At 39.4% G+C, this 13,228-nt stretch overlaps 1 protein-coding gene across 4 annotated transcripts in view; it reads left to right on the plus strand.

The window, feature by feature from the left end:
- The window catches only part of sox5 (SRY-box transcription factor 5), a 202,461-nt gene that overhangs the window by 87,258 nt on the left and 101,975 nt on the right, over positions 1-13,228 (plus strand). For all 4 annotated transcript variants that reach the window (XM_084111806.1, XM_084111809.1, XM_084111807.1 and 1 more), the window contains one exon: positions 1-32. This exon is cut by the window's left edge and continues 28 nt beyond it. The gene's annotated coding sequence lies outside the window, so the exon portion shown is untranslated. The remainder of the gene's footprint in view (positions 33-13,228) is intronic.

Consider the following 13,228-nt stretch of genomic DNA (forward strand, 5'->3'; position numbering starts at 1 on the left):
TTCACCACAAGAAGCCTCAACACAACTGACTGGTATGTAATATGTGCATCTGCAAAAGGCTTTTATAAATGTTCCCAGTGCTTTAATTTTTTGGTCATTGTTACAGACATTATGTATCCTCATAGCCCGTTACTCTTTGACAACTAAAGCAAAGCAGTAATGTCTGGTGTCGCCTTGTGATTGTCTGCTATTATATATATAAATATATTTGGACACATAGTAAATGGCCATTACCACCATTATTAAGGGTGGTTGATAATCTATGTAGGTTTTACCACTGACTGATTCTTAAAAATGTATATATTCACCTTGTCGCCCTGTGCCACTTGTGCATGGCAGAGACAAAAAAATGAAAATGAATAAATAAATGTACATTTTTGCAGTTTATTGTATTAGTAAAATTTTACTTTTCCTTAAATATACAGTTTAATCAGTATTAAATTGTATTTAATACAATGATCAGTTAGATTTTATACATTAATTTAAATGTTTTATAACTATATACAGTTTTATAAGTTTTTTTTCTTATTTTCTTATATACTGCAATCCAAACATGCAAAAGGAACAAAAGAGAGAAAAAAGTGACAAGTCACACTTGATGTATAGAAATTTTGAAGATATACTGTACAAGTAGCCATTTATACCGTGTATTTGCTTTCAGGAAGCAGAAAAAAAATCTGTATTTCTCGACTACACGTTAAAGAAGTAAGTGTGGTATGTGTCCAAATGCTTTAATGGTGTCACACATAATTCAGTAATGAACTCTGAAAGCTCTGATCATGTAATAGACGTTGCCTCCTGGCTCTTTGGACAACATATGTTCACACACTTCAACTCACCTATGAGCGCCATCAGGGGGCTGGTTTTGTTTGTGTGTGTGTGTGTGCATTAATGGATTCTGGAGAAGGGGCTGCGAGTCTGTTCATCTGTGTTTGGGGCTGTTGGTGGGCGTCTTTGTCATGTATGTGTGCCATACATGTCTGTGTGTGTGGGACCGTATCACAGACGGGCTTGAGTGTGTCAGAGTGGCCGCTGTCTCGCAGCTTGTAGTCATATTTCATGAAGCCTATGAGACTCAGTTGGCGGTATGTGTGAGTTCTGTCTATTTCCGTCTTTCTGACTGTGGCACTGCCCACTGTGTGTGAGTCTGTGTATGACTTCCTACTGTCTATGCAGCGTGCCAGTGGGAGACCGCCATCCTGTGCCCCCTCGCAGCGAGATCCACCATTCCTATGCCTTCATCTCCAACCAACCATCCTCTCCCTCTTTCTGTGTGTCTCTTTTACTGTCTCCATCACCTCACTGTATCTCTTTATTTCTCTCTGTGGGCATCCCTGTAAAGTACATGGAGTTTGGGCAGGCAACAAACTCGTTTATTAGTGTTAGATTTCTCTTTTATCTGCACTATAAATAGTTGTCTGATTGATGTTGCGTTTCATTAGTAGATGCCTGATTTAGACGATGACATGATGCGCTCTGATCCAGAAATCATGGCTCTGTCCCCAGTCCCTAATGACTCTGGAGCCTCTACCCACTTACAAAACATTGTTCAGTTGACAACTGCAAACTTTTATCAAGCTGCTTGACTTTTGTTTTCTGGCATAGACCATTTACCTGCCAAAATGATTCTAATGATTTTATTTTGATGACATATAGGCCCAGACGGAGCTGGGTTTTTTTTTTTTTTTTTGGTAATTTTGGGAAGTCTGTTGAATAGATTTAAACTTAGTAAAACTCTTTTAGCTACACTATAGTTGTTAGCTATAAGCATACTTAAATTTGCCTAAAATATTCAATAAAATGAAAAAGATGGGAGATTTCTTAGAGCATTTTGAACAAAGCATGTTCCAATTTAGTACATTTTTCATATGCCTCTACCTCACCCTAGTCTGTCTATCTGTCCGTCCGTCCGTCCGTCCATCCATCCAAATATTTCCAAAACATCATATCAAAAACTTGAAATGTATGTATATATATTTCTATATTTTATTTAAATATATAAGAGATCAAGATAACCAGTTGTGTCTGTCTGTTTATCTCTCTCCTCCAGTTTTCCCACCTCTCTTTCCTCCTGAGGGCAGCAGCAGCAGTGGCGGCGTCGGCACTCCTAATTGGCCGTGCGCTCGACGTCGCCTGTTGTGATCATATAAATTTATTGGTGCTTAGAAGGCACAAGCTATTAAAACATTACAATAGACATTAGCGCAGGCCCAAGCAGCCTGCTTGGCCTAACGAACATATGCTTCCCTACCAATGCCTAAACTCTTATTTATGGATTTAATTTAATGTGCGGGAAGAATTCTAAATTAAATTTGGTGTGTGCCTCTGGAGAGTGTCGGTGTATAATAACATGGTAATTTTTACACATCTTTATGAGAAATGAGAAAATTAATTCTTTCTGACAAGCTGTAATTACTGGGCTTGGACTAGTCGCAGCTGAACAGTTTGAGCTCAGCTAGTCTGCCAATGAACTAAAGGAGAGGAGAACAGATAAGGAGGACACACACAATTATGGACGCACACCCACACGCGCACACAGACACAAAGACACGCAATTACATACACCCACAAACACACACCTACGGATCAACATACACGCACGCTGAAAGCTAACACACAACTACTCTGATCCGAACTAACAGACTAACTGCACACAAAACGTATAGAAGATGCCATAAAGCAGTGGTTGTCCACTGGTTTTGCTTCAGGACCCAGATTTTCCATCGGGGGTCAAGTGGAAACCCTGAACTTTATAAAAATTGTATACATTTTCTTAAAATCAAACAGTGAAACCTTTTAATATTCCAGTTTTCTCTATTCAGGAATGTCACACAACCTGTTTGTGTTGGACTTCTTAATTTGTCTGGTTTCTTGACAGTGGAATTTGCATAAATAATGTGTAGAGTTCGATTGGACACACAGCTTTTGTCGCCAGCAACAAAAATACATGCTAAATACATTATCTTGTATTTTATTGTATTAATTGTATTTAGCATATTCCCCACCCCATTATCTGTGACCCTAACAATCCTGCGGCTTATTTTTGGGTCATAACCCACCAGTTGAGAACCACTGCAAAATAGGGATCCTCAATCAGTCAGCCAATATTTATGTATATATGCATGTGTTTTGTTTGGTTGGTTGGTAAAGGTCAATATTGGATATTTAATTGTGCTTGCTCATATTTGACTTTTTTTTTTTTTTTAAATGTAGTTGGCCTTTGCTGCCATGTAATTCTCACTTAACTATGAAAATGTATTTGTAGCATTTAAAATGATTTATTGTTTTATTTATTTTTATTTAGACAAAATAATGTAGAATTTTAGCATTGGCCATTTTTCAGTTATTGGCCTTAACAAGAATAATCATCAGCTTGTAGTCAGAATTGTAATATTGGTGCATCCCTACTGTAAACATTTGCCTGGTTCAGATATTGTATTGTCTCTTAAGCACTCTTGTAACACTTCTAAATGTAAGATAGCCACATGTTCAGTCTAATTGGTTCCCTTCAGAGAAGTACGTGACGAAAGACGAAATGGACGTTTCGGACACAGTTATGGGTGAGGTCTCAGCCTGTAGGGAGTTCTGTTGCCCTGTCTGATAAACATGAATTGCTAGCAGGTCTGCCCCATTCAAGGTCATCTGCCATTTAGTATTCACAGCAAAGCTTGACCATACCACTAGGTCTCATAGCTAAATAATGATCACACATACTTTACCCTATTGCATTTTGAAAAGAGAGAAAAACTGTTATAGCTGTTGTTTCTGTTGCTATCGGTATGACATTATGGGTCACTTTAGTTTCCGCACTGTAGTTGTGTGGCATGGATAGGTGTATGCGCGTGGCACATGCTGACTGTGCATCCAGGGGCCATTTCAGTTTATTTATTCATTCTGTTCCATTTTGTCATGCGCTGTTAAATGTTTAATCCTCTCATCCCTGCGGTTGGGGACCGCCAGGGGAATGCCGCCCTAGTGGTCACCGCAGTGAATAATACATTATGGTGTGTGTGTGTTTGTAGTGATGAAATGCAGGTGTCAGTTCATAAGATGTCCCTTTTGATGACCGCGTCTCTCTCGCTCTCAATCTCTCTCTCAATCTCTCTCTGTCACACACACACTTTAAAACCCTAGGTTGGAGTCTATTAACCCTTCTGAAGGGTGGCCTGTCAGAGTGTGTTAGCTGATGGCTCCATTGTCTTTCACTCTCCGTGACTTACTCACTCTGAGATAACAAGTTGAGCTCTCATAAGCACTCTGCTCTGACTGTCCTCTGTCTGTAGATGGAGAGGATAAAACATTTATTTACCTAGAGTAAGGAGTTGGGCAACATACCACCACTCTGTTTTTGATTGACAATGACAAAGAATGCTGTCATGCTGATCAGACAACAATGTAGAGCATCCGTTTGTGTTATAGACATGAATTACATCTCAAATAGTGAAGCTTGTTGAGGAAAGTTATGCATTACTTTTCTAATTCCACCACGCACTACTAGACTGAAACTCAGTTTGTGTTTGTCATGTTAGTGACCACTTTACACTAATCTCAGTCCAGCTGCATCAATTACAAGATCATACTCCTCCCTTATTGTAGATGCTGTCCTAGATTTTGACACAGGTTTTATCTTAGATTTCAAATCGCATTTCTAATCAGATTTTAAAGGGGACCTATTATGCCTCTTTTAAAAAGATCTCAGGTGTCCCCAGATTGTATCTAAGTTTCAGTTCAATTTACCCCCACTGATCATTTATTATACCATGCTGTAAATGCCCCTTTTTGGGTTGAAGCAAAAACATGCTGTTTTCATGTATGTATCCTTAAATGCAAATGAGCTGCTGCTCCCTATCCAGAAGAGGGCGGAGCCTTTACAACTTGTGCCTCAGATACTCTGCCAACAACAGACAAAACAAAACAGTTTGTTTATTTATTAAAATTTGTATCGTGATTCAGCTCACGTGACTACAGTTCTTTGGCGTCATGAAAGTTTATTATTTGCATGTTTTAGAGCCAAATCAGTTTAAACTACTAATATGCAGTTTTCTTAGTAAACACAGCCGAAGTACACGCACAGAAAGCCTGTTGTCACATTGCGTTCTCTTTCAGGTCTTATAGTGCTTAAACTGTGAAATTCACACAAAGTTCAGTTGGTTATGTCTGTGAACGTAAACAGCTGGGGGGAAAAATCACGTCTATATTAGATCTGTATTAAAACGGCAGCAGCCTAATATACAGTACCTGCTGTTGTCTATCGTGTTAATGTGAATTGAACAACAAAAGAAAAACAGAAATTCACTCACTGCTCTTGACTGAATAACTTTAGTAGATTTAATAATAATTAATTTATTGAATGCTACTATTAAATGCTCTAGCGAGGAGATAAACATGGCAGACTGTGTACAGCTCAATCAGGGGAGGAGCTCAGCTAATAGGCCAGATTATGTGGCCAGCCATGGGCGGAGCCTGTCCCACTGTGACATCACAATGGGTGCATTCCTGAATGGCTCATTTTAAGACACCATTTCTGATTTATGTGGAGTGGATGTATTTTTACCATAATAGGGTGGTTGTGTACACACACTGCGGACACATACAGTAGTTATGTTCAAAAACAGTGTAAAAGTGAATTTTGCATAATAGGTCTTTAAAATTGTTACAAATTAGATTGCAGTCTTTTTGTTGCACTCAAAGGGCATCAAGCTTCAGTTTTGTAGTTTGCATTTTGCTTAAGTAGTCAGACATGGGTTGGCCTTTTTAATTCAAAGAAGACCAATTTTAATGCTGCATCATACATTGACATCCTAGAGGATTGTTTGCTGCAACAGTTTTGGAAGGGTCTTTTCTGTCGGGGTCAATGCCCCTGTGTATAAAGAACTTAAATGGCCTCCTCAAAGCCTAGACCTGACACAATGCTACCAGACACAATTTCACAATTGCTGGTTTATTTCACTGACGCCCTCTTGTTTCCAAGAATCTGAGCATGCACACAAAACTACTAATCAAACCACTCCCTATATGCAAATCAGCCCCTTGTTAACCCCAATCAGAGAGGTCACTGGATGCTGCTTTCAACATCCCTCAACGCAGCATCTCCGCCACTGCTGTAGCCTCATGGGTAATTACAAAGCTACCCGGCTAGTCTGTCTGACAGCGTTGTGTCGCTATGCTCATGACCCCGGCATGACCTCTGAGAGTGTAGGTAATCACCTGTGTGTCCTGAGCTTAGATCTCTATTAGCGCAGAAGCACAGTTCAGCTCCACAGAGGAGGGCGAACACACCCCACATTCATCTCCTCACAGAGGGGTCAGCTCACCTATGAGAGGGAGATTTGCCTGCGTGGTTAGCACATGGCCCAGTGGATTGTGGGATTGCATTTCAGCTTGATATAGCATGATAGGAGCTGTCATGCTGACTATGAGGTCTTTGAATGTTTTTTGTTTTTTTTTAGGATAGGTCAGAGTACTGAGTTTTGTGGCTTTTTGTCCATTTCTGGTAGCTTTGAGGTCATTTATATGCTAGTGTACTCTTAATAGTTGACAAAATTTAGATTTTTAAGTTTTAGCTATCAAAGCTAGTAGCTATTAAAAAAAGATTACATATATTATTGTTCATCAATTTATTATTATTGTATTTATTACAGTATTAAATTAAAATGTCCATTTGCATTTACATAAATTGTTATATTAATATATACAATTATATAACATTTAGAATCTGTATGCCATTTTAATGATGATGATGATAATAATAATAATAATTGTTGTTGTTGTAAAATTAGAAAAGCTGTTATTTTATTTTACAATTTTTTACATTTTAATATAATATAATGTTGTGAAGGCAATTAGGTGTTTCTCCAATATTTTTAGTATGAATTGCCGGCCACCTACACTTCCTGTAAATCTCTCACATTATTATCTGTTTTTCCGTTCTCGATTGTGTCACCACATCTTTCTACACTATGATTTTTTTCTTTTCTCTTTGTTATAGCCAAGAAAGCGAGTGATTGCTTCTGTATGAATAGTGTGGGAAAATAACCAACAAATGATCTTTCCTACTATTATAGACGTGATCTAATTAGAAGTATAATAAGATCACATGATGTGGCCGTCCAGATGTATACATTCATGCGAAGCTCAGACACTTTGACAAGGGGCACGTCAGCTGTCCACATTGGTATGCAGAAATGCTGTCCCAGCCCTAATGTATTCATGGACATAATCCCTCTATTGGTCTGACCGCATGCATATGCATGTTTTGTTTGGACCTTGTGTCCAAGAGGGCAGCTAATATGCTTCAAATGAAGAGCAGCACTCCATCAGAGCAGATTAACATCAGGTGCAGAAAAAAGTCATGTGGTTCCTCTGTGTGAGACTAAAGCAGGATAAGTTTGTGTTTGATATCTATCTGTAACCAAGCGCTTTAGTGTCTTTTCTGTAAGCAGGTGTCAAAAAGAATTGTGGGTTCCCCACTGACCCAGAGCCTGTTCCCGGATTTCAATCCCAGAACTCTAGCCACCATGTCAGAAGAAGTGACACAGGTTCTGTTCAGGAGTTTTGCTCCTATTGTTGCCATGTAAGATAGAAATACAAAAGTCTTTACGGGGAGAAACACTTTTGATAGAGTTGTGGGATGTCTGTGAATTTAAGCTGAAGGACAACCATTGTCTCTGGGCGACCTCAATTTGGTACTGTATAGTTCTTTTTGGCTCATTGTCTGCAGCCACAAAGCCACCATTCTCCTCTTCTTGCTCTCAAGAAAGAGGGATTAGTTAAATAACGCAACTGCGTGTCCAGATTTCTAACTATCAGACCACATTACAGAGCGAAGAATGAGTCCTGGGGAATGGGGTGGAAGATGTTTCGAAGAACTTCTCTTTTAATTTCCCTTTTCCACATCTTTGAGCCGGAATAAGTTGGGTCAGATGGATAGAGAATGATGGAAGTCCATTAGGAATGCGGGGTATTTTGGGGGGAGGGGGAGTGGTCCAAACGCAGCTGCATTTCCTGTTTATTCTTGGACAAGTATTAGGCGCTTCATGAAGAACAGGAGATGCATTCTTCTCTTTCTTTCTCTCTCTACCTCTACTTAGCCACTTCATCCTCCCATCTGGGCTCCAATACGCATCATTCCTCCATTTTTTTTTTTTTGCCTTGCTTTCTCTCTCCTTCTTTCTGGGATCTGACTGAGGTCTTTGTATGTGACGGGCCAGTTTTTAGTGTAGACGCCCCTTTCATCACAAATTCTGTGGGTGCAACCCACCTCAGCTGACAAGAGGGGGCTGTCAAATCCCACCAAAAAGTTTCATTTCCATCCTTTGGTAGTCTTAAAGTTGTGGTCCTTCTGTAAACGATTCATTGCTGAACGTTATTCCAGTTATACTTTATTTCAATGGTCCACTTTAGACATTCTACTAACTACAAGTAACTTTGCAACTACATGTCAACTAACTCTCATTAGAGTAATAGTAGACTGTTAGGTTAGGGTTAGGTGTTAGTAGAATAAGTTGACGTATAGTTGCAGTTGCTTATAGTCAGTATAATGTCTGTTGGAGACCATCAAAGTAAAGTGTTAGCAGATATTGAGCAGACAGTCTACTAATACTCTAATCTATTCTTGATTCACTTGGAAATCCGTTGCATCTTGATACAAATCAATAGAACTTACTGCTGTTCAATAAACCACCTGGCCGGGTGTTTCATTCGCCTTCATCAGTGCTTTAGAAATTGTCTGAATCTTACATCTTACCATTATCTCAGTCCTGAGTTTAAGACATCAGAGATGGCCTTTCTGCTCCTTTCTTAGTTTCTTTCATCGAGTTGACTCTTCATTGAATTGGCTTGAATCTGGCCTTATGTGACCTTCATTGTCCTCAGACAAGAGACACAGAGCGGGGACTTGAGCTGACCTGCCTTTTTCTATTGAAAGACCTCTGAAAAATCCAGAGAACTAAAGCATAAAACGCTGGGTGTCACTCAATGTTGCTCAAACTTTTCCATTAGCAACTTTGTGAAAGTCACACTATTCAAACACAGGCTTTAGAAATGATGCCCAATGTGCTAAATGACCTTCTCACTCATAGAAATCTGTAAACAGAACGATTGTGAAGAATGTATGAACTTTGAGCCCTGGAGTTATATACTACTCAAAAATATATTATTAACTCCCTTAAGAGAGTCCCTTGATCTTGAATAGATTGAAATGAGTTTGTACTTTTCCTTCTCTTTTAAAATGAAATGTTTTCCGAGTTCATTTTCTTTCAATCACAGTATTAATTCCCTGTTTTGATACATCAAGTTTCAATAGACCAATACAAATGCCACAAAGATGTATTTTTTTTCCCATATTAACAGCATAATTTAGTAGAAAACAGTATGTCTGCACAGTAAAAGAGCACTTCTCCTTGATAACTTCACCTCTCTGTCATTTCTGTCCTCGCTGAGCTTTAGATATAATGAAGACGGAAGATGAAACAACAAGACAATTATTTTTGCACGCAGATTAAAGCACCATCCATCATGCTTAATTGCCTTTTTAAGATCGGCCCACATACAAACTCGTGCTGTTTATTCTTCAAGGTTAAATTTGCTTTTGTTACCCGTTATGTCGGAGAGGAATAAACGGCAACCAGGTTGAATCGAGGAGCACGTCGGATGCGGTGTGAGGGACCGCTAACCGGTCATTTCAGAGTCCTCTGGTGGACTGGGAAGCGCTACTCCGTTCCTAATGTATTCATTACCGAGAGGTGACTCGCGCCGTGAATCGTGTTGGCAGCTCACAGGTGTTCGTCTCTTTCATTTCTTCTGCTCCCGTTCTTGTTTTCCGCCTCGCTCATATTGCACGCGCACACGCAGGAACAGGCACACATGCCCGCAGACGTGTACAGCTGGTTCGTTGTTGTCGCAGGTCTGAAAAACAAAGCTTCAGCAGATGGTTGTTTTAGTGCCAGGGCAAAGAGGATCTACAGTTCCATCACCATGGTCACACACACACATACACGTTTACACTCACAGTCACTTTGTCTCTGTCTTGCCTGTGCTTTTCTCTATCTCTGTAATGTTTATCAAGAACATGATTCCCTCTTCAACTGTCACTTGCTGTAGTGGTTGTCCTGCATTCTGCTTTAATGAGAGCAGTGGCACTTTTCACACACGCACCTACACTTTGCCTAGTTATTTAAATGAGGACACATCTAGACGTCTGTTGTTTTTGTTGTTGTTGTTTTTGTATGACAGTTATTTCTTGCCCATGAATGTTATTGGTTGAGCGGCTTTCCAAGAGTGCTAGTATTTAACAGCACTGGGATTTTCAAAGGGTTCTATCAGGCACGTCATACAGTATAGAACCCTATAGGGGTTCCCATCATGAGATCATTGTATGGATTTAGTTAGAATTTCTTTTATTTAATTAATTGTTTTACATTTTAATAATTAAACAGCTTATAAACATACTTGAAAAAAACCCATTAAACATGAAAGTATTATTCAAGACATTTGAATAAAAAATCCAGAAATCACAATGTATGATTTTTTAACTATTTATTTGTATGATACAGCTGCAAAAGTATTTGGACACCTGAGAAAATCAATGTTAATATTTGGTACAGTAGCCTTTGTTTGCAATTACAGAGGTCAAACGTTTCCTGTAGTTTTTCACCAGGTTTGCACACACTGCAGGAGGGATTTTGGCCCACTCCTCCACACAGATCTTCTCTAGATCAGTCAGGTTTCTGGGCTGTCGCTGAGAAACACGGAGTTTGAGCTCCCTCCAAAGATTCTCTATTGGGTTTAGGTCTGGAGACTGGCTAGGCCACGCCAGAACCTTGATATGCTTCTTACAGAGCCACTCCTTGGTTATCCTGGCTGTGTGCTTCGGGTCATTGTCATGTTGGAAGACCCAGCCTCGACCCATCTGACCCAATGCTCTAACTGAGGAACTTGTTCCCCAAAATCTCGCAATACATGGCCCCGGTCATCCTCTCCTTAATACAGTGCAGTCGCCCTGTCCCATGTGCAGAAAAACCCCCAAAGCATGATGCTACCACCCCCATGCTTCACAGTAGGGATGGTGTTCTTGGGATGGTACTCATCATTCTTCTTCCTCCAAACACGTTTAGTGGAATTATGACCAAAAAGTTCTATTTTGGTCTCATCTGACCACATGACTTTCTCCCATGACTCCTCTGGATCATCCAAATGGTCATTGGCAAACTTAAGACGGGCCTTGACATGTGCTGGTTTAAGCAGGGGAACCTTCCGTGCCATGCATGATTTCAAACCATGACGTCTTAGTGTATTACCAACAGTAACCTTGGAAACGGTGGTCCCAGCTCTTTTCAGGTCATTGACCAGCTCCTCCCGTGTAGTTCTGGGCTGATTTCTCACCTTTCTTAGGATCATTGAGACCCCACGAGGTGAGATCTTGCATGGAGCCCCAGTCCGAGGGAGATTGACAGTCATGTTTAGCTTCTTCCATTTTCTAATGATTGCTCCAACAGTGGACCTTTTTTCACCAAGCTGCTTGGCAATTTCCCCGTAGCCCTTTCCAGCCTTGTGGAGGTGTACAATTTTGTCTCTAGTGTCTTTGGACAGCTCTTTGGTCTTGGCCATGTTAGTAGTTGGATTCTTACTGATTGTATGGGGTGGACAGGTGTCTTTATGCAGCTAACGACCTCAAACAGGTGCATCTAATTTAGGATAATAAATGGAGTGGAGGTGGACATTTTAAAGGCAGACTAACAGGTCTTTGAGGGTCAGAATTCTAGCTGATAGACAGGTGTTCAAATACTTATTTGCAGCTGTATCATACAAATAAATAGTTAAAAAATCATACATTGTGATTTCTGGATTTTTTTTTTTAGATTATGTCTCTCACAGTGGACATGCACCAACGATGACAATTTCAGACCGCTCCATGATTTCCAAGTGGGAGAACTTGCAAAATAGCAGGGTGTATATATATGTGTGTGTGTGTGTGTGTGTGTGTGTGTGTGTATATATATATATATATATATATATATATATATATATATATATATATATATATATATATATATATGTATATATATATATATGTGTGTGTGTGTGTGTGTGTATATATATATATGTGTATATATGTGTATATGTATATGTATATATATATATATATATATATATATATATATATATATATATATATATATATATATATATATATATATATACACATACACACACATATACACATGCTAGGTATACACATATAGACATGCTGTATGCTAGACGCTCAGTAGCTGTTCTGTGACTCCGGCTCTTTTATCCTGAAATTGTAAAGCTGAAATGAGCAGAAATTGTTTGTGTGTTCACATACTAGTGTGTAACTGTGGTTTGTGTGTGGAGAAATGGAAATGCCATCGATTGAGTCTGTCTGTCCTTAACAGGCCCTAAAGTGCAAAGTTCACAACACAGTTGTCTCTCTCATATTGTTTGTTTTCCTGTCATAGACTTTCCATTGACTTGTTCTGAGCTAATGATATTTTCTATCCCCTAATCCTGCTCCTATCCCTAACCCGAACCCTCACACAAATCGTATTAGGTTTTCACTAAGACATTCCATTAGATCATTGCATTAATTTTCATTGAATTTATTAGTTTAATTAAGCTAGTTTCAGGTTTTACTCTCCCTTTCAGCACAATGTCAGCAAAGCTTGACCCACTCACTGAAACAAAGGCATTATGAGAGATTTATTGTGGTTTGCGAAGAATCTGAATCATAATGCATTTCTTTCGCATTTTAACCTAAGTAGCTTATTTTAGCATGCGATTTATGTTTGACTTCTATGACCTAATTGTGCTGTAAAGACACTCAAAGGATATGCAGACGTGTGTGTGCGCGTTGCACATGCTATGGGACCAGTTTTTTATCACCTGTAAACTATTCCTAACCATAACAACTTTTTTTAAAAGCTGGTGAAAATGCATTTTTAAATCTGATAAGTCCTATTTAAAAAGGCTGAAAAGTAAATTTGCTCTACAAACTGTGTCAATAATCTGTTGTGATGCTCCCATATTTCCATGTCACCGTGGCAGCTCGTCGCCATGGCAGCAGAGGAAGTGGATGCTCCGCTGCGGTCATTTGGATTGAAAATTTGATCTCCACACCAAGATGACAGTGAAGATGTCACAAATCAAATTACGCTCACCGTCGAGCCGGGCCTGTGAACGGGACTGTTCTGTTCTTGAATGCTCATTA

This window comes from Abramis brama (assembly GCF_963993115.1).
Source record: "Abramis brama genome assembly, chromosome: 4".
In the NCBI taxonomy this organism is placed as follows: Eukaryota; Metazoa; Chordata; class Actinopteri; order Cypriniformes; family Leuciscidae; genus Abramis; species Abramis brama.